The sequence below is a fragment of the Rattus rattus genome, chromosome 5 (assembly GCF_011064425.1).
Source record: "Rattus rattus isolate New Zealand chromosome 5, Rrattus_CSIRO_v1, whole genome shotgun sequence".
Classification (NCBI taxonomy): domain Eukaryota; kingdom Metazoa; phylum Chordata; class Mammalia; order Rodentia; family Muridae; genus Rattus; species Rattus rattus.
The window spans coordinates 106801982-106821442 of record NC_046158.1 but is presented as its reverse complement, the minus strand read 5'-3'; the positions used below and the strand labels follow the sequence as shown (position 1 = coordinate 106821442).

General features: G+C 43.2%; 1 protein-coding gene across 1 annotated transcript in view; it reads right to left on the bottom strand.

Annotated features, from left to right (window-relative positions):
• Acoxl (acyl-CoA oxidase like) overlaps window positions 1-19461 on the bottom strand; it is a 297983-nt gene that overhangs the window by 95022 nt on the left and 183500 nt on the right. The gene's annotated exons all lie outside the window — the stretch shown is intronic.

Genomic DNA, 19461 nt, shown 5'->3' with positions numbered 1-19461 from the left:
ATGGAGCCTTTCACTGTAAGGAGTAGGGGAGAGAGTTGATCTGAACTTCAAAGATCAGAAAGCCAACCAACTTTACTTCCTTCCTTCCTTCCTTCCTTCCTTCCTTCCTTCCTTCCTTCCTCCCTCCCTCCCTCCCTCCCTCCCTCCCTCCCTTAACTCTTTAACTCTTTATGCCACACTTACAATGACAACAGCCTTTTGCTCTGAGCACCTGCCTCAGGCTCTCTCTGTTCTAAACTCTTCAGACAGAAACCTTATTTAATGGGTATTGATTGTCTAGATAAAACAACTCAAGCAGGTTGCCAGGGTTAGAACTTAAAACCAGAGTTCATGTTTTAAGAATTCTATACCCAACAGTGCCCACTATGGGACAGCTGTAGTGGCAGGGACCAGGGTTCATACAGAATACAGGAACAGGTGACTACTGGACAGAGGGCAGAGACATAGCTCCATGGTAGGCATAGATATGCAGCACCCATTCACACTTGGTGCCATCAGGATAGGGAGGGAAATATGACTTCCAGAGCTGTGGGAAGAACACCTCAGAGGGCACAGAGGATGCTAGGAAAGCCCCTTTTGCTGTTTCCCATTGGGGCTTCTAAGGCAGACTCTCTAAATGTACCATTGCAGATATGATTTGACATCTCCATGTGTCTGTGGGAAGTGCTGTGTGGCAGTAGAGAAAAACCAGACAGACAGACAGACAGACAGACAGACCCTTTTCTCCTTAGTCTTCCTCTTCCTTCCCCCTTTCCCTCTTCAGTCCCTCACATCATGAGTCATACAGTCTGAGTCCCAGCAGCAGCATGCCGTTCCTATCTTTTACAATTACAGCAGGGCCACATACAACACCCCTTCATGGGACTTGCTTGAACTGTTCCTTGCCAGAGAAGGGCTGGTGAACTAATGACTGGTGACCTACCCAGCTCACTGTATAAAAGCCAAAGCCACCTTTGGTGTAGGGGGACAGACATGGAGCTTATATGCACAGGGTGGCCACAATACAATACGATTGCATTTGTGCTGTGCACCCAGGACTCGATAGCAACACAGAATACAATACACACGCGTACAATCCTACGTATACTGCAGGCGATGCCCCCACTCTCTAGGCAAAGGCCAAGCCAGAGGTTTCACAATGTGAATGAAACAGAGCATCATTCCTCCTGTGACCCCCACCCCTGACTCTGCAGCTTCTTATAGTTACATACAATTCAGGGGACTTTTGGTCGCTAGAGACCATCTCCTGGGAATATCATGGATCTAAGGGCAGTAACTTGTGAAGCTCAATCCTGGTCCTTTGCCCTCCCCAAGGAGCCGCCAACCTTTTCCATTAGTACCCAAAGCTAGTGTTCAGAGTAGAAACATCCAGGAGAATTGTTTGGGAGTCACCAGCCCGGCCTACTATGTGGGTGGCTCTCATCACTCCTGGTAGATAGGCTTGGTTTGATAACACCATGCCAGCCATTGCACATTAAAAATACCTTGCTCGCCACTTGAAATTCTGGAAAACTTGAACCCACATCCCCAAAGACAGCTCCCAGGGAGAGCGAAGCAGCAGCTGTAGGCTCCGGGCAGAAGAAAAAGGACCTCAGATTACCTAAATGCTTACCACGCTCTGAGCGTTATTAAAGGACCCACCAGGCCCTGAAGGTAGAGATCACTGCTCACTTATCTTCTGGTGACTCCCAGAGGCTGGTAAGAGGAGCCTGGAGTGTGGCCATGCCCCAACCCCCAGCTCTGCCAGTTCTGTTATTACTCAAAAGAACCCACTTTGTGTGTCCAGCCAGTTCACCATGTGCCATAGAGGCCAGCTCAGGAGCAGGTCTGCTCTGCAAACACCTGATGCAATGCCTCCACACACCTTGGGTTTTCATTTTTGGTCCAAACCCTTCCCTATTGAGGGGCAGGAAATGTTCGTCCTTATCCCCAGTCTGCTGCACAGCCAAATCTCCAAGTTCAGATGTGTGCACTATGACTGGGAAAAGGGACCATAGAGAAGTCCAGCTGAAGGATTCATGGAGGGTTGGGGGCAGGAGGCTTCCTGAGGCTCTATCCCTCTCCAGATTTGAGGTGGCTGCGTTGAGACCCAGGAATGACCACAGGGTCAGTTCAGGAAAGTTGACTTCCGGGAAGAGGGTCAGGCCTTGAGAGCAGATGGGCCACAGAGCAGGCCTGCGTTCATCCTGTACAGGTGTTCTGACGGGGTGTTTAGCCCCATTACCAAGAGCAATGTACTGACTGATAGCCCCGCTAACAACTGGTGAAGACTAAACTCTCCAGAGTGAATGAGAGACCCTCCAAACGACGGTCCCCTATCCTCACCCCCACCACATCTCAAACGCCCCTATGGGCCTGTCCCTTACTTCCATCAGGTTCTGTGTTCATGTCCACGGCCATGTGTCAGTCCCGTCCTCAGACCCAGGGCCTGGCCGTGATCACGGCTCCAACATTACATGCATATAATTTTTATTACTGAAAATGAAAAGCAAACAAGCCCTAAAAACTTGTGACAAAACAAATAAACAAATAGCGGGGAGGATGCTGAAAACGAGCCCTTTCAAGTTTTCTTCAACTTGAGCAATGTGGAACCTGAAGGGAGGAAAAATCCCTTGCAATGTTGACTTAGCTTGTTTCAAATTATGTTACTTAAACGTGCTCAAATATAAAACTAGATATAAACACCTTATGTTTATAGATCTGTCCAACTATAAACGATAAAATTAAATACAAGCCACATTACAAGCACAATGAACCTCACATCAGCGGCCTTGATAGCAAGGCGTAAAATGCATTGTGGCAGGAACTTGGCCCTCCTAGATGTGGCAGAACCCCATACAGTTTGCTCTTGGCTCTGCTGGCTGGGGAAGAGGCCCCTCTCCTCACCCTTCCTATAGCACACACCATGCACCCCCACCTCCCTTGGCTTTTGCTCAGCACAAACACTTTTCTTTTTCACTTACACTAAGCCTACGTCTTTTTATCCCCTCACTGGTTTCTAGTGACCAAGGTCGGGGCTTGGTACAGAGAGTTTACAAATCTTTCAGCTCTCCCTTGTTCACAGGGGCACTGCCTGAGGTCTCAGCTACTCACGGTTAAGTCTGCAGAAAATATTAAGACAAAGTTTCCAGACACAGTCGTTTTGATAACAACTCTTACAGCTTATTGTTACTGTTGCTCTAGTATTACTTTTAGCTGAACCTAATGTAGAAATGAAATCTCATCATAGACGTGTGTGTCCAGAGCAAACAGCATAGCCAAGGTTTGTACCCTGTGCACTACTCATGACTTGAGGTATTGACTAAGTGTCTCAAGATGTTCAGCCCTCGGATCAGGGGAGGTCCCATGGATGCGAGGGAACCACTGTACAAAGACAAAGGCTCGATGCTCGTGTGAGTTCCGAGTTGCATGGCTGTTATTCTAACAGTCAACATACCCTACTTAGACTATTCTGTTTAGATTATCCTCAAAATTAAAATACACAATTAGCACATTCTTGTCAAAGACCCACGGCATCACTCATACAACAATGCTAAAATCAACCTCACTGTGAAACTTACAGTCTGTGCAGAAAATGAAGGGGTTTCTCTGGAGAACGGAGAAGCAAAGATAAAAGAGTGGCTTGGATTTGGGAGGCTACCTTCCTCCAAGAGAGCACACATGGAGTCCTTGAAGGGAGCTTTAAATATTTAGATGACAAAACATCTGGTTTTGAAAACTGGGTGCCAGCTTTGTGCAAGGGTCAATGGACTTGGAAAGGGAAAACAATGCTGATTCAAACTACCTTGGTCAGCTTTTTAAAATTACCCCAAAGTCTCTCTACTTTCCAGAGGATGATCACATTTGGAATTGCTTGGGATCCATCCTAGCCCTAAATAGATCTTGGAGATATCCTTCTAGGAGCCCATGCCACTACCCTAGCTTGGGCTCCATCATTGTTCTGAAGTGTGCAGCTTGGTCCCAGGCACAGTTTTGGCTGCACTACTCCACCATGGCCCTCACTACCTCTGCTGATCAGCCGGGTGGCCTCATTTCACACACCCCTTATTCCATACCTTTTACCCACTCCTACGTTTCTGTTGTCAGTATTATGGGTAATGGTATGATGTCTTCTATTTGTAGGCTCTTGAGCTAACTCCCCATCCTACCCCCAGCTCTGTGGGTCAGGAAGACCCTTGGTTTTTCAAGAGGCAGGCAGCTGATCTTCTAGAAAAAAAAATGTAGTTATGACCCACAGCAGTGGGCACCTGGCCTAGATCCTGTTGTCAACTGGATCTCATCCCCTCAGACGGACTATGTGATTGAGCTGATCCTGCTTTCGCTTCTGATTTTGGGGACATGCTTGCCCTGATGTTGGATCCCTTAACATCACCTACTAGCTACTGGACTCAACCAAAGCCAGATGACCAGGGTCTGTGAGATTGCTTTCTGGTTCATTACAGTGTTCTCTCTAGAAAAGAGGGGAACTCAAAAACTTCATACCACAGTACAGCCCTTGCTGTCACTCCAGGATGGCCACAAGGATCTTATTCCAGTTCATTATGTCTTACTTATCTGGGAAAAATTTCAAATTCTTCCTGCTATGGAAGGAGAAGAGTAAGGCTAAAAGATTGGTAAATTTGATAGATAGATAAATAGATAGATAGATAGATAGATAGATAGATAGATAGATAGATAGATAGATAGATAGATAGACAGACAGACAGACATAGAGACATAGAGAAGTAGATAGAGATAGCTGATACATAGATGAGACAGATAGATGATAGGAGATAGGTAAATAGAAGAGAGATGATAGATAAAAGATAGGTAATAGATGATAGATGATAAATAGATAAATGAAAGATGATACACACACATACATGCATGCATACATACTACATACATGGTAGATGATATAGATAAATTTGTTGCCTTGGAAAGAACTTCTCATCTGTCAATCCTTATTTTTTCTCTTTCCTTCTTTACTTTTTATGCTTCAAGGAGGAACTACATATCTTTACATTTTTTCTTTATTTTTGAGAATATATTTTTGAAATATATCTGCCCCTTTATCTCCAATTACTCCATGTTTTCCCTAACATGTGCCTTGCCAACATCACGTCTTTGTTTCCTGGGTTTGGTTTTGTGTGAGAGAGCTCTGATTTTGTGTTTGTTTTTTGATAACTCGAAAACTCCAGTTAGTACTGTCTATTTGTGCATGAAAGTGGGGCCATCCACTGGAGCATGGGAACCTACTTGTAGCCACACCCTCGAAAAGGAATGATTCTTGTTCCTGCAGACACTCTCTATAGCCAGAAGCGGATCCCCCATTAGGGATGGGGCTGGAGACCATTTGTCTCATCTATGCTGAAGTTTCAGCTGGCTCGATATTGCGTAGTTTTTACACAGGCCATGTGTAGGCCAGCACAGCTGCTGTGAGTCCCTGACCATGATAGTCATGTCCAAAGCACACTTGATTCTTAAAAACTCAAAATCACATAAAATAAAAGTGTTAGGTAGAAGGTAAAAGGCTCCTACTCAGTGCTTTGCCTCCAATGTCTTGCTCCAGAACTGACCATTCTTCAGTGGTTTCAAACCAGTAGAAGCATCTAGCTGTTCAAGCCAAATAGACGCTCATGTGCTCTTGAGTGTACTTCATTGCTGCCTATTTGTCCTGGTGTCTCAGTGGGTGGGCTCTCTCTCTCTCTCCCTCCCTCCCTCCCTCCTTCCCTCCCTCCCTCCCACTCTTTCTCTCTCTCCTACTCTGGTCAAGAAGAAGCATGTTTTCTCCATGACATTGCTAAGCTCTTCCTGCTTCTTACTCATGCTCTTTGTTAAACAGAAGCCACTTCCTGTTTGAAGCCATCCTTTTGATCCTGTGGCTTTCCTGTGCCCGCTTGGACTGCATGTGTCCTGGGCTTGCTGCATCACTGCTGTCGATCTGGGAATTTCTTTACAGAGTCCTCTTGGCTTGGCTCTAGAAAGCCATTGTCTTATAAGTTCTCAATTCCTGTGTGCCCAGCTACCTTCTTTTCTCATTTACCAAAGAGGTTGTTGTGTTTTCTGTCACCTTGTGGTGTCTTTGCACATAGCTGGATTCATTTCTGGCTTTCTGCCTTCTTCCTCTGGCTTTCTGCATGTAGCATGCTGTTGTGTTACTTGTGAAATTAGGTGTAGTGATAGATACATTATGCTCAACATTTCTTGCTCATGAATTTCAGCATGGTTTTGTTTGTTTTGAGTTTTTGTTTTGTTTGGACTACATTGATGGAGATGACTATACCTATTACTTTACCTATAAATTCTTTGAGCTCCGTGGCCATCGTAACAGTACTAGTTATTCCAATACACCAGCAGGACCGTTCTTTCTAGTTTCTATGTCTACTTCATCTTCATTCTCTGGTGTCTAGCAATTTCTATGGAAAAGGTCTTTGGTTCAATTCTTTCCCTGTGCACTTTATTTTCATGTTTTGGCTGTTTTAATATAGGTCTGCTTTCATGATTTCTTTCTCAGAAATCTTGTCATTTGTACATTGGATATAGAAAATGCTAGTTTTGCGTGTTGGTTTTATATCATGAGCTTTCTTGAGTTTATCAGTCCTGTTGTACCTTTGACATTGTCCTTGGGCTTTTCTGTACAAGGAATATCATCTACAAGCTGGGATAGGGTGACCTCCATCTCTCTCCCATACAAAAATCAACACAAACGGGATCAAAGTTCTAAATGTAAGCCTCTGAAGTTATGAAGGTACAGAATGAAATGGAAGGGGAGCCCTCTAGAAGAGATTAAATAGAAGGGGAGCACCCTAAAATAGCAGTATAGGCAATGATTTTGAAGCTATGACCTCAAAACCACAGGAAAAGTATAAAAGAGGGGTTATATTAAACGAAACTCTTCTGCACGGCAAAAGGATCAACCACCAGCATAACAGACAGCCCACAGAATGGGAGGGGACATTTGCCATCGGACAACGGCTTAGCATCTAGACTATATAAGAAACTCACAGGACAAACCAAACCACTCAACTTTAAAACGGACACTTCTTAGAAGAAACAGCAGCAGCCAACAAATACATGAAAACACTCAATATCGTTAGCCATCAGGATGGAGCAGTAAACTATAGTGTTTTTATTTCACCATTCAGAGTAGATGATAGTAAAACAAAGCAGAAAGAATCCTGGTGGATGGTAAAGGGAAAATACCATCTTCACACAGCCATCTTAGAGACCACAAGGCTCTTTAAAAAGCCCCAAATAGAATGACCGTATGATCTAACGCAGCATCCCTTTCTGGGTATCTATCCAATAATGAAGCCAGCATACTGAAGACACACCATATACCTGTGTTTGCTGCAGCACCATTCATAATAGCTAATCATGGAACCAACCTTCCTGCCTATCAATAGACAAGCAGACAGAGAAGATGAGTTTTATGTATACAATGGGGTTCAGCCATAAAAGAAATGAAACCCTGCTATTTACAGAATGGACCACTTGGGCCAGGGAAGAAAGATTGCTGCCCCTAGCCCATGCTGAATGAATCTAAAAATCTAGTGTCCAGAGGAATAATCTAGAGGAAAGCAGTCCTGTGCTGCAGCAAGGACTTCTCTCTTGCATGGAGAAATATTTGTTCTAGTGGATCACAGGACTCTCAGTGGCACCGCCAGGCTTCTCACCTATGGACAGACAGCCTTCTAATCAGCAGCTCCTGTACAGAGTTTGTAGAACATGCCACTCCGGCCAGGTAGTGCCAGAATGCCTCCCCACCCCACCCCAGCTTGGTCTTTAAGCAAGTTCCCTGGGGCTCATTTGCATGTTTTGCATATTTGCACTTAAGGGTAATAAACAATACATGCAAAGTCTCTGGATGCCATCATTTAGGAAATCTGCCAGGGAGGATCAGACAAGAATCTGCCTCGGTGTGCATCTAATGAGGCAAAAGGAAGTTCTAATGGGATTTCATGAATTGAGATCATAATTGGATTTGGTGGAGGGTGTAATTAAATTTCATCAAGAGCCTAAAACCTCTGCCCTAGAAAATAACGGAAGGGAAAAACCTACCATCTTGCTCAAAGGGAAATGGGGAAATGCTGCAGAAACTCTAAAGCACATCTTAGCCATAGGACGGCCACCCAACATCTGTAGAACTGGGAGTTTCATCTTTAGGTAAGTGAGCTGAAAGCACTGTGGTGCATTATGGGTACCAGATTTATGAGGCTGGGAGGGTCAGCCAGACAGCTTGCAGCAGTCAAAATGCCCCAGAAGACACCTGCAGCATGCCCTGTGCTATGTGCCAGAGTTTCCAAACTGCATGGTCTCCATCCCTACATGATGACTGGGGCAGTGGACTGGCTGGCCACACTGGGCAAAGCCCAGCTCCTGTAGAATGTGAGAACTGGCCCAGTTGTGAGGTGAATGCTCTTGGCTCACTGGGCCCTACTTTGATGCTCCTAACTAAAATTTCAGGGGACTGGGGAACAGAAATAACTCTCCATTCCTGGAGATTAATCAGAGACAGGAAATGGGTGGGGAGAACATAGATTCATCTTATTCACTTTCTCTTATATGAATTATGCTTTTGATGTCAAGTCTTTGACTTTTTCCATGGTTAGGGGACCTGTGAATTTTCCCATTTTGTTTTTGTTTGTTTGTTTTGTTTTGTGTTGTGTTGTGTTGAGACAAGTCTCTTGTAGCTCAGGTTGGCCTCTAACTTACTATGTAAGCTAAGGATGACTTTGAACTTCTACCCTCCTGTCTCCATGTCTCTTCCGAGCTCTGAGATTCCAGGTGTACACACCATGCCCATGCCTGTGAGGTGTACACACCGTGCCCATGCCCATGAGATCCCATGTGTACACACCGTGCCCATGCCCATGAGATTCCATGTATTCACACTGTGCCCAGGTCAGGATTAAATCTAGAGCTTCAGGCATACCAGGTGAAAACTCTAACTACTAAGCTACATTTCTACCCATTAATTTTCTTTCAAATGCTTCTATTTTTATCATTTATATTTATTTTGGTCTTCTTGAGTACCTTTTGGAAAAACTTGTGATTTTGGGCATATAAACCTGATGGATATTTTGCTAGATGTGTATCAAGATACTGCATTTTCCTTTGAAAACCTCTAAATGCCATGTTTTAAGTTAGAGTTTCTAGCTCGTCCATTACTAGTATGTAGAAGAGCAGTTAGTTTTCTATGTCCTGAGGTCTTACTGGACGCAACAAGTTACAGTAGATTTTCTGTATCCTTTTCAGTGTTTACAAACCTGCGATCTACGGAGACAGGCTTTGTCTACTGTTTAAAGCCTCTATGCCTTCATTTTCCTTGCTGTATTGCATTGCCTATGGTTTCCTATGACACAGTGATGTTCTGTGTAACAGGAATAAATAAGATTCTTGCCTTTTGCCTTGATCTCATAATTTTTCCACCATTCAGTATTTCACCATTAATTGTGTTTGGTGTGATATTCATAGGGATGTTTACAACACCCCCCCTTTCCAGTTTGCTGAAAGTTTTATTACCAAAGGCAGTTGTATATTGTCAACTGCCTTTTCTATGTAAATTAATAGGATCGTATGACCTCCCCTTTAATCCACTGATAAAGAAAATTGCATTGATCTCATTTTTAGTTTTGAAACATCTTTGCATATCAGGAACGGATCTCACTAGCTAGCAGTATGCACTTCATTTTATACATTGCTGGGTTTAATTTATTAACATTTTGCTGAGACTTTTGCTGTCTAAGTTGATGAGTGGCATTGGTCTACGGTTTGGACTCCTGTATACTATTTGTCTGTTAGTTGTGAAAATAAGAATTCTCTCATTTTCCAGAAGAGACTTTGTAAAATTCTTAATTGGCCATTAGAGTTTCTAACCAAGCTTAGGCCTACAAATTAAGTTTCAGAGGTTTTTAATCATCACTAAAATGTTAATTTCTGTAACATTATGGGACTACTTGAGTACTCTTTTATAAGTTTGATAAATTTGAACAGTCGGTGGCTTTTGAAGAATTGGTTCTTTCTTCCTGAGCTGTCACATTCACAAAGCTTCTTCCTCATTGGTCTCTCAGTAACTGCACAATCTCTGAGGATGCATCTTCCATCATTCCTGGTGCTGGCGACTTGGGTCCTTCTGATTTCCTGTCTTTGCTTTTTATCTTAGCTTGTTTTCTACGGCTATGGTAAACATCATTAGCAAAAGCAATTTGGGGAGTAACGGGTTGATTTTTTTCTTCTTTAAAGCTTATAGTCCATCATGAAAGGAAGTAAGTCAGGGCAGGACTTAGAGGTGGAAAGTGCTGCAGAGACCATGAAGGAACTTTGCTTAAAGCGTGCTTCTCTTGGCTTGCTCAGCCTTCTTTCTTTTCTTTTGCTTTTTTTCCATCTTTATTAACTTGAGTACTTCTTATTTGCATTTCGATTGTTATTCCCCTTTCTGGTTTCCAGGCCAGCATCCTCCTAACCCCTCCCCCTCCCCTTCTATATGGGCTTCCCCTCCCCATCCTCCCTCCATTACCGCCCTTCCCCCAACAATCACATTCACTGGGGGTTCAGTCTTGGCAGGACCAAGGGCTTCCCCTTCCATTGGTGCTCTTACTAGGATATTCATTGCTACCTATGAGGTTAGAGCCCAGGGTCAGTCCATGTATAGTTTTTAGGTAGTGGCTTAGTTCCTGGAAGCTCTGGTTGGTTGACATTGTTGTTCATATGGGGTCTTGAGCCCCTTCAAGCTCTTCCAGTTCTTTCTCTGATTCCTTCAACAGGGGTCCCGTTCTCAGTTCAGTGGTTTGCTGCTGGCATTTGCCTATGTATTTGATGTATTCTGGCTGTGTCTCTCAGGAGAGATCTACATCTGGTTCCTATCAGCCTGCACTTCTTTGCTTCATCCACCTTATCTAAATGGGTGGCTAAATGTGTATGGGCCACATGTGGGGCAGGCTCTGAATGGGTGTTCCTTCTGCCTCTGTTCTAAACTTTGCCTCCCTATTCCCTGCCAAGGGTATTCTTGTTCCCCTTTTAAAGAAGGAATGAAGCATTCGCATTTTGGTCATCCTTCTTGAGTTTCATGTGTTCTGTGCATCTAGGGTAATTCAAGCATTTGGGCTAATAGCCACTTATCAATGAGTGCATACCATGTCTGTTTTTCTGTGATTGGGTTACCTCACTCAGGATGATATTTTCCAGTTCCATCCATTTGCCTATGAATTTCATAGTCATTGTTTTTGATAGCTGAGTAATATTCCATTGTGTAGATGTTCCACATTTTCTGTATCCATTCCTGTGTTGAAGGGCATCTGGGTTCTTTCCAGCTTCTGGCTATTATAAATAAGGCTGCTATGAACATAGTGGAGCACATGTCTTTGTTATATGTTGGGGCATCTTTTGGGTATATGCCCAAGAGAGGTATAGCTGGGTCCTCAGGTAGTTCAATGTCCAATTTTCTGAGGAACCTCCAGACTGATTTCCAGAATGGTTGTACCAGTCTGCAAACCCACCAACAATGGAGGAGTGCTCCTCTTTCTCCATATCCTCGCCAGCATCTGCTGTCACCTGAGTTTTTGATCTTAGCCATTCTCACTGGTGTGAGGTGAAATCTCAGGGTTGTTTTGATTTGCATTTCCCTTATGACTAAAGATTTTGAACATTTCTTTAGGTGTTTCTCAGCCATTCGGCATTCATCAGCTGTGAAATCTTTATTTAGCTCTGAACCCCATTTTTAATAGGGTTATTTGTCTCCCTGTGGTCTAACTTCTTGAATTCTTTGTATATTTTGGATATAAGTCCTCTATCAGTTGTAAGATTGGTAAAGATATTTTCCCAATCTGTTGGTTGCCATTTTATCCTAACAACAGTGTCCTTTGCCTTACAGAAGCTTTGCAGTTTTATGAGATCCCATTTGTCGATTCTTGTTCTTAGAGCATAAGCTATTGGTGTTTTGTTCAGGAAATTTTCGATAGTGCCCATGTGTTTGAGATGCTTTCCCACTTTTTCTTCTATTAGTTTGAGTGTATCTGGTTTGATGTGGAGGTCCTTGATCCACTTGGACTTAAGCTTTGTACATGGTGATAAACATGGATCGATCTGCATTCTTCTACATGCTGACCTCCAGTTGAACCAGCACCATTTGCTGAAAATGCTATCTTTTTCCATTGAATGAGTTTGGCTCCTTTGTCAAAAATCAAGTGACCATAGGTGTGTGGGTTCATTTCTGGGTCTTCAATTCTATTCCACTGGTCTATCTGTCTATCTCTGTACCAATACCATGCAGTTTTTATCACTATTGCTCTGTAATACTGCTTGAGTTCAGGGATAGTAATTCCCCCGGAAGTCCTTTTATAGTTGAGGATAGTTTTAGCTATCCTGGGTTTTTTGTTATTCCAGATGAATTTTCAAATTGTTCTAACTCTCTGAAGAATTGGATTGGTATTTTGATGGGGATTGCATTGAATCTGTAGATCGCATTTGGTAAAATGGCCATTTTTACTATATTAATCCTGCCAATCCATGAGCATGGGAGATCTTTCCTTCTTCTGAGGTCTTCTTCAATTTCTTTCTTCAGAGGCTTGAAGTTCTTATCATACAGATCTTTTACTTGCTTGGTTAAAGTCACACTGAGGTATTTTATATTATTTGGGACTATTATGAAGGGTGTCGTTTCCCTAATTTCTTTCTCAGCTTGTTTCTCTTTTGTGTAGAGGAAGGCTACTGATTTATTTGAATTAATTTTATACCCAGCCACTTTGCTGAAGCTGTTTATCAGGTTTAGTAGTTCTCTGGTGGAACTTTTGGGGTCACTTAAAATACTATCATATCATCTGCAAATACTGATATTTTGACTTCTTCTTTTCCACCATGTATCCCTTTGATCTCCTTTTGTTGTCTGATTGCTCTGCTAGAACTTCAAGAACTATATGAATAAGTAGGGAAAGAGTGGACAGCCTTGTCTAGTCCCTGATTTTAGTGGGATTGCTTCAAGTTTCTCTCCATTTAGTTTAATGACTGGTTTGCTGTATATGGCTTTTACTATGTTTAGGTATGGGCCTTGAATTCCTATTCTTTCCAGGACTTTTATCATAAAGGGGTGTTGAATTTTGTCAAATGCTTTCTCAGCATCTAATGAAATGATCATGTGGTTTTGTTCTTTCAGTTTGTTTATATAATGATTACGTTGATAGTTTTCTGTATATTAAACCATCCCTGCATGCCTGGGATGAAGCCTACTTGATCATGGTGGATGATTGTTTTGATGTGCTCTTGGATTCGGTTTGCCAGAATTTTATTGAGTATTTTTGCGTCGATATTCATAAGGGAAATTGGTCTGAAGTTCTCTTTCTTTGTTGGGTCTTTGTGTGGTTTAGGTATAAGAGTAACTGTGGCTTCATGGAAGGAATTCGGTAGCGCTCCATCTGTTTCAATTTTGTGGAATAGTTTGGATAGTATTGGTATGAGGTCTTCTATGAAGGTCTGATAGAATTCTGCACTGAATCCATCTGGACCTGGGCTCTTTTTTTGGGGGGGGGAGGCCTTTAATGACTGCTTCTATTTCGTTAGGAGTTATGGGGTTGTTTAAATGGTTTATCTGTCCCTGATTTAACTTTGGTACCTGGTATCTGTCTAGGAAATTGTCCATTTCCTCCAGATTTTCAAGTTTTGTTGAATATAGGCTTTTGTAGTAGGATCTGATGATCTTTTGAATTCTGTAGTTATGTCTCCCTTTTCATTTCTGATTTTGTTAATTTGGACATACTCTCTGTGTCCTCTCATTAGTCTGGCTAAGGGTTTATCTAACTTGTTGATTTTCTCAAAGAACCAACTTTTGGTTCTGTTGATTCTTTGTATGGTCCTTTTTGTTTCTACTTGGTTGATTTCAGCTCTGAGTTTGCTTATTTCCTGCCTTCTACTCCTCCTGGGTGTATTTGCTTCTTTTTGTTCTAGAGCTTTTAGGTGTGCTGTCAAGCTACTGATATATGCTCTCTCCTGTTTCTTTCTGCAGGCACTCAGAGCTATGAGTTTTCCTCTTAGCACAGCTTTCATTGTGTCCCATAAGTTTGGGTATGTTGTACCTTCATGTTCATTAAATTCTAAGAAGTCTTTAATGTCTTTCTTTATTTCTTCCTTGACCAGGTTATCATTGAGTAGAGCATTGTTCAGCTTCCACGTATATGTGGGCATTCTTCCCTTATTGTTATTGAAGACCAGCTTTAGTCCATGGTGGTCTGATAGGACGCATGGGATTATTTCTATATTTCTGTATCTGTTGAGGCCTGTTTTATAGCCAATTATATGGTCAATTTTGGAGAAAGTACCATGAGGTGATGAGAAGAGGGTATATCCTTTTGTTTTAGGATAGAATGTTCTATAAATATCTGTTAAGTCCATTTGGTTCATGACTTCTCTTAGTTTGTCTATGTCTCTGTTTAATTTCTGTTTCCATGATCTGTCCATTGATGAGAGTGGGGTGTTGAAATCTCCTACTATTATTGTGTGAGTTGCAATGTGTGCTTTGAGCTTTAGTAAGATTTCTTTTATGTATGTAGGTGCCCTTGTATTTGGAGCATAGATATTTAGGATTGAGAGTTCATCTTGGTGGATTTTTCCTTTGATGAATATGAAGTGTCCTTCCTTATCTTTTTTGATGACTTTTGGTTGAAAATCAATTTTATTTGATATTAGAATGGCTACTCCAGCTTGCTTCTTCAGACCATTTGCTTGGAAAGTTGTTTTCCAGCCTTTCACTCTGAGGTAGGGTTCCTGTGCTTGCTTCTCACCATCAGGTTGTCTCTGGTGTTACGTTGTTCTGCTATTTCTGACAGTGGCTAGACCGTCCTATAGGCCTGTGTGTCAGGAGTGCTGTAGACCTGTTTTCTTTCAGTCAGTTATGGGAACAGAGTGTTCTGCTTTCGGGCCTGTAATCTTTTCTGTCTACTGGTCTTCAGCTGTTCCTGTGGGCCTGTGTCCTGAGTCCACCAGGCAGGTTGCTTGGAGCAGAAAAATTGGTCTTACCTGTGGTCCTGTGGCTCGAGTTGCTTGTGGGGGGTTGCTTTTGAGCAACCAGGAGGGCCTGTGCAGCCTTTTCCCAGGGCCCCCTTGCACCAGGGTCCCAGATGGAGTTAGGTGTTTTCCTTTGGAGTCAGAAATGTGGGCAGAGTGTAGTCTCTTCTGGCTTCCCAGACATGTCTGCCCCTCTGAAGGTTTAGCTCTCCCTCCCACGGGATTTGGGTGCAGAGAACTGTTGACCGGTCCCGTCAATTCTGGTCGGTTTCTGGACTGCAGGGGATCTGCCACTCGAGTGCCCCTATCTTCCAGTTCCCAGAGGCCGAATACAGTTTCTTCTTGGGCCAGGGATGTGGGCAGGGGTAGGCAGTATTGGTGGTCTCTCCCACTCTGCAGTCTCAGGAGTGCCCACCTGTCTGGGTGGTGAGTTCTCCCTCCCAAGGGGTTTGGGAGCAGTGAGCTGTGGGCCGGGATCAGCAAGGTTGGGGCTCCAGCTAAAAACTGGGAGTGTCCGGTCCCAGAGGAATTTTGCCTCTGTGTGTCCTGAGTCCACCAGGCAGGTCGCTTGGAGCAGAAAAGTTGGTCTTACCTGTGGTCCCATGGCTCAGGTTGCTCATGGGGGGCTGCTTTTGAGCTCTCCGTGAGGGCGGCAACCAGGAGGGCCGGTGCTGCCTTTTCCAGGGGCCCCGTGCACCTCAGCCTTCTTTCTTAATATAACTCAAGACCATCTGCTCAGGGGTGGCCCCACCCACAGTGGTCTGGGCACATTTCAAGAAAATGCCCCAGGGACTGTGCCTCACGTGTTTTGATGGGTTTTGTTATTTCTGCCACTTAGTCCTATGTATTTTTTAAGTTCTTCTGAGATTTGATGTTTGATCGAATTATGTCACAGTACCTAATAATACAGTATTTAGCTATATGTAAGAATTAAATAATTTCTTTGGTTAAAACAATGGGCTATATTGTTTGCTAAAATTAGATGGGCACATAAGGGCAAGTATTCTATATTGTCTCTCAAATGTAAAAACTAAGTTCTATGGATCAGTCACCAAGTTCACTGATTCCACGGTGTCTTCTTATAATACAGACTTTATTCTGCAATTTTGTTACTTCAGTCACTCTTATTTTCAGTTCTATAACTAACATTCAATCCTTTAGATCTTTTTTATTTCTTTGCTGGGATTCTTTTTGCCTTGTTTTTGCTTGGAAGACATGTTTAATTATCGCAGAAGCATTTTTCGTGGTGGTGGTTACTTTTAAATCCTTGTCATAAAATTTAGCATCTGATTCTTTTCTTTGATCATCTGTTGATATTTCTCATTTCCTTTATCACTGTCCTGGCCTGTCATAGGACAGTGTCTTATTTGTATCTGGGGTACTTGGATGTTATAATGAGATCCAAAGATTCCTGTATAAGTATGTTCCTCTTTCTGTTGTATTCGTTCTAACAAAAATGGGCCACTGATGTATACTGCCTGGGCATGGGAAGGAGGAGGCAGAATGCCGAGTTGTCCCATTCTCCACCTCATTGAGTCCCTATTGATGCTGGGTGAAGATAGGGGTTTAGCCTCTACACTTCTCACTAAAGCCAGGGAAGGAGAAACTTGGGTACTGCTTCACAACATTTCACTCTTTTGAGACCAAGTGATGCTGGGGCTCAACTCACCATCAACCACTTTGGGGGCTGAGAGGAATGAGAATTGTGGTTTGAATCTAAACATACTATTGGAGATTATGTGCTTGTTTGCCATTTCAGGGACTTTGGAAGTGATCGGTTCATGAGGACTCTGAACTAATCAATGGATTGGTTCATTGATGGGTTTATAATTCGATAGACTATTGAAGATAACGTGAAAGCTAATGGAAGGGAGTGGATCCTTGGAGCCTAGATTTTGTACCCTGCACGAAGCCAAGAGTCCATGAACTAAAACCTCTGACTGTGAGTCAATATAGGCCCTTCCTACTTTACATGATGTTTCTTGGGCATTTTGACATCGTGATGGAAAGCTGAGAAATGACCATGGTGTCTCCTAGCCCTTATTCCCACAGCTGACACCAGGGTGAGCATCACTTTACATCACCCAATTGGTAGATATAGAGGCTCCACACATAATAGGCTCCAATGACCCTACTTGGACGATGATCTAGAGCATTCTCTGCTTCCATTGAGAAGAATATAGAAGATCAATCTCCTGTATGACACAGGGTAGGTACATTTTATGCTGCCTACTCCCATGGGCTATGGGACATATATGTCAGCTCCCTGTTAGAACCCCCTGAAATGATTGGTGAGTGGAGTTAGAAGGAGGATCAGTGTGGTGATGTGAATATGCTTGGCCAGGGAGTGGTACTATTTGGAGGTGTGGCCTTCTTGGAGGAGGTGTGTCACTGTGACGTGGGCTTTGAGATCTTCCTCTTAGCTGCCTGAGGACAGTCTGCTCCTAGCTTCCTTTAGATCAAGATGTAGAACTCTCAGCTCCTCCTACACCATGTCTTCCTGAACACTGCTATGCTCCCACCTTGATGATAATGGACTGAGCCTCTGAACCTGTAAGCCAGTCCCAGTTGCCTTGGTGTCTGTTCACAGCAGCAAAACCCTAACTAAAACAGAAGTTGGGACCAAGGCCTGGGGTATTGCTGTGATAGGCCTAACCATGCTTTTGTTTGGAGGAATGTAGATTGTGGAACTTTCTAAAGTAATGGGCTTAATGGGCCATACTAGTAGAAGCATGGAAAACAGTGTTCGTGGGGGTGTTTTGAACTGTGGGGACCTAGCTCAAGAGGTGTCAGGGGAGAAGATTTTAGTATGTTGCCTAAAGACTGCTTTTGTGATATTTTGGTGAAGAATGTGGCTACTTTTTGCCATTGTCCGAAGAATCTGCCTGAAGTTAAAGTGAAAAGATTTAGATTACTTGCTTTGACAAAGAAAGTCTTTAAACAGTCTGGTATAAATTCTATGACATGGTTACCACAGTTCATTCTTATAAAAAAAAATTTTAATGAAAAGTGGCAAGCTGCAAAAAAAAATGCAATTTATGGTTCAAAGAGTAAAGGAGCACCAGGAAGTGGAAAAAAGCTAAATGCTGTGTTCAAGGATATTAAATGGAATTAAGGGAGTGGTAACTTTGGGGCGAGATCTCACCCAGCTCATCTTATGCTTTTGCAGTTGAAGAAGGGGTAGTCGTATCTAAGCATTGTATGACCTGGCTACTGTTTCCATCTGGACTTTTGATCTGAAATGAACTACAATCCAGAAATGGAGGGCACACCTGTGATCCAGATCTTGAGGCTGGAAGACACTGGCTTTTGATTTGAATCTTGAGGAATGGTGGCCGTGAAAAGCTTGGGCCCAGGCACCTTTAATCCCAGGAGACAGAAGCAAGCAGATCTCTGAGTTCAAGACCAGCCCGGGACAAGAGCAAGTTCTGGGTAGAGAAAAGCTTAGGTCCAGGCAGGGTGGACATCCCTTTAATCCCAGAACTCAGGAAACTCAGAAGAATTCATATCTGAGTTCAAGATCAGTTTACAGAGCAAGTTCCAGGACAGCCAAGCTTAGGAAGTGAAAGAGTTGGAAAACAGAAAGTTGATGATAATGTAAGAACAAGGGGGCCATGTTCCAGCCCCAGTAAGCAGCAGAGCTCAGTAACTTTAGAATCAAGAATAGAAGGGACTACTGGGACAATTGATGCTGGTTAGCTAGAGCTAAGAAATTAGTGGTGATTAAGAAAAGACCAGCATCACTGAGGTGAAATCTGGGAAGTGTTTTCTGAGAGCACAAAGAAGCTGTGTTTCAGAGATAGCCAAGGTTATACCTTGTGGTACAGCTGTACTTGGTAATGTGTAAGAGTCACCCAGGTGGTACTGGTTATCAAGGCATGAAGGTGTCATGGAGAGCAGCTGAGGCTGGACACTGGGAAAGGCAAGGAAAGGCCATTGGTGAAGACACAGCCTCAGTTGCAATTGACAGCCCAGGACTGAAGGGGTCATGCAAAAAGAACCTTGAGGCTTGGCACCATGAAGGGAGCCTATGAGAGGCTATTGGTGAAGCCTAGTTGCAACAGAGGATCCCAGTGTACTGGAGATGTCAGCACCATGGGATGACCACCAAGAACAGCAGCAGCCGTGGAGGGGATCAACCTGAGCTTAGAGTGCTACAGAGGGCAGAACTGGAGAATAACCTAAGCCCTTTTGAGAAGTCCAGAAGAGTACGTGTGGATCCTAGATATTGGAATAAGAAGCCATAAAGTTGAAGTTGCCTTGGAGACCCCAAGATGTTAGAGACACCAGAGCCATGGGATACCTGCCAAGAAAAGCTACTAACAGGGAGTAGAAGCAGCCCTAGAGAAAGAAGTGTGTTGCAGTCAACGAAGCTGAAAGGATTTGGAGATTTGAAGAGCGCTTTAACCTCAGACATGGAGATTTAAGTTTAGAGTTTCCCCGCTGGGTTTCTGTCTTTCTGTGGTCTAGTATTTAGTCATTATG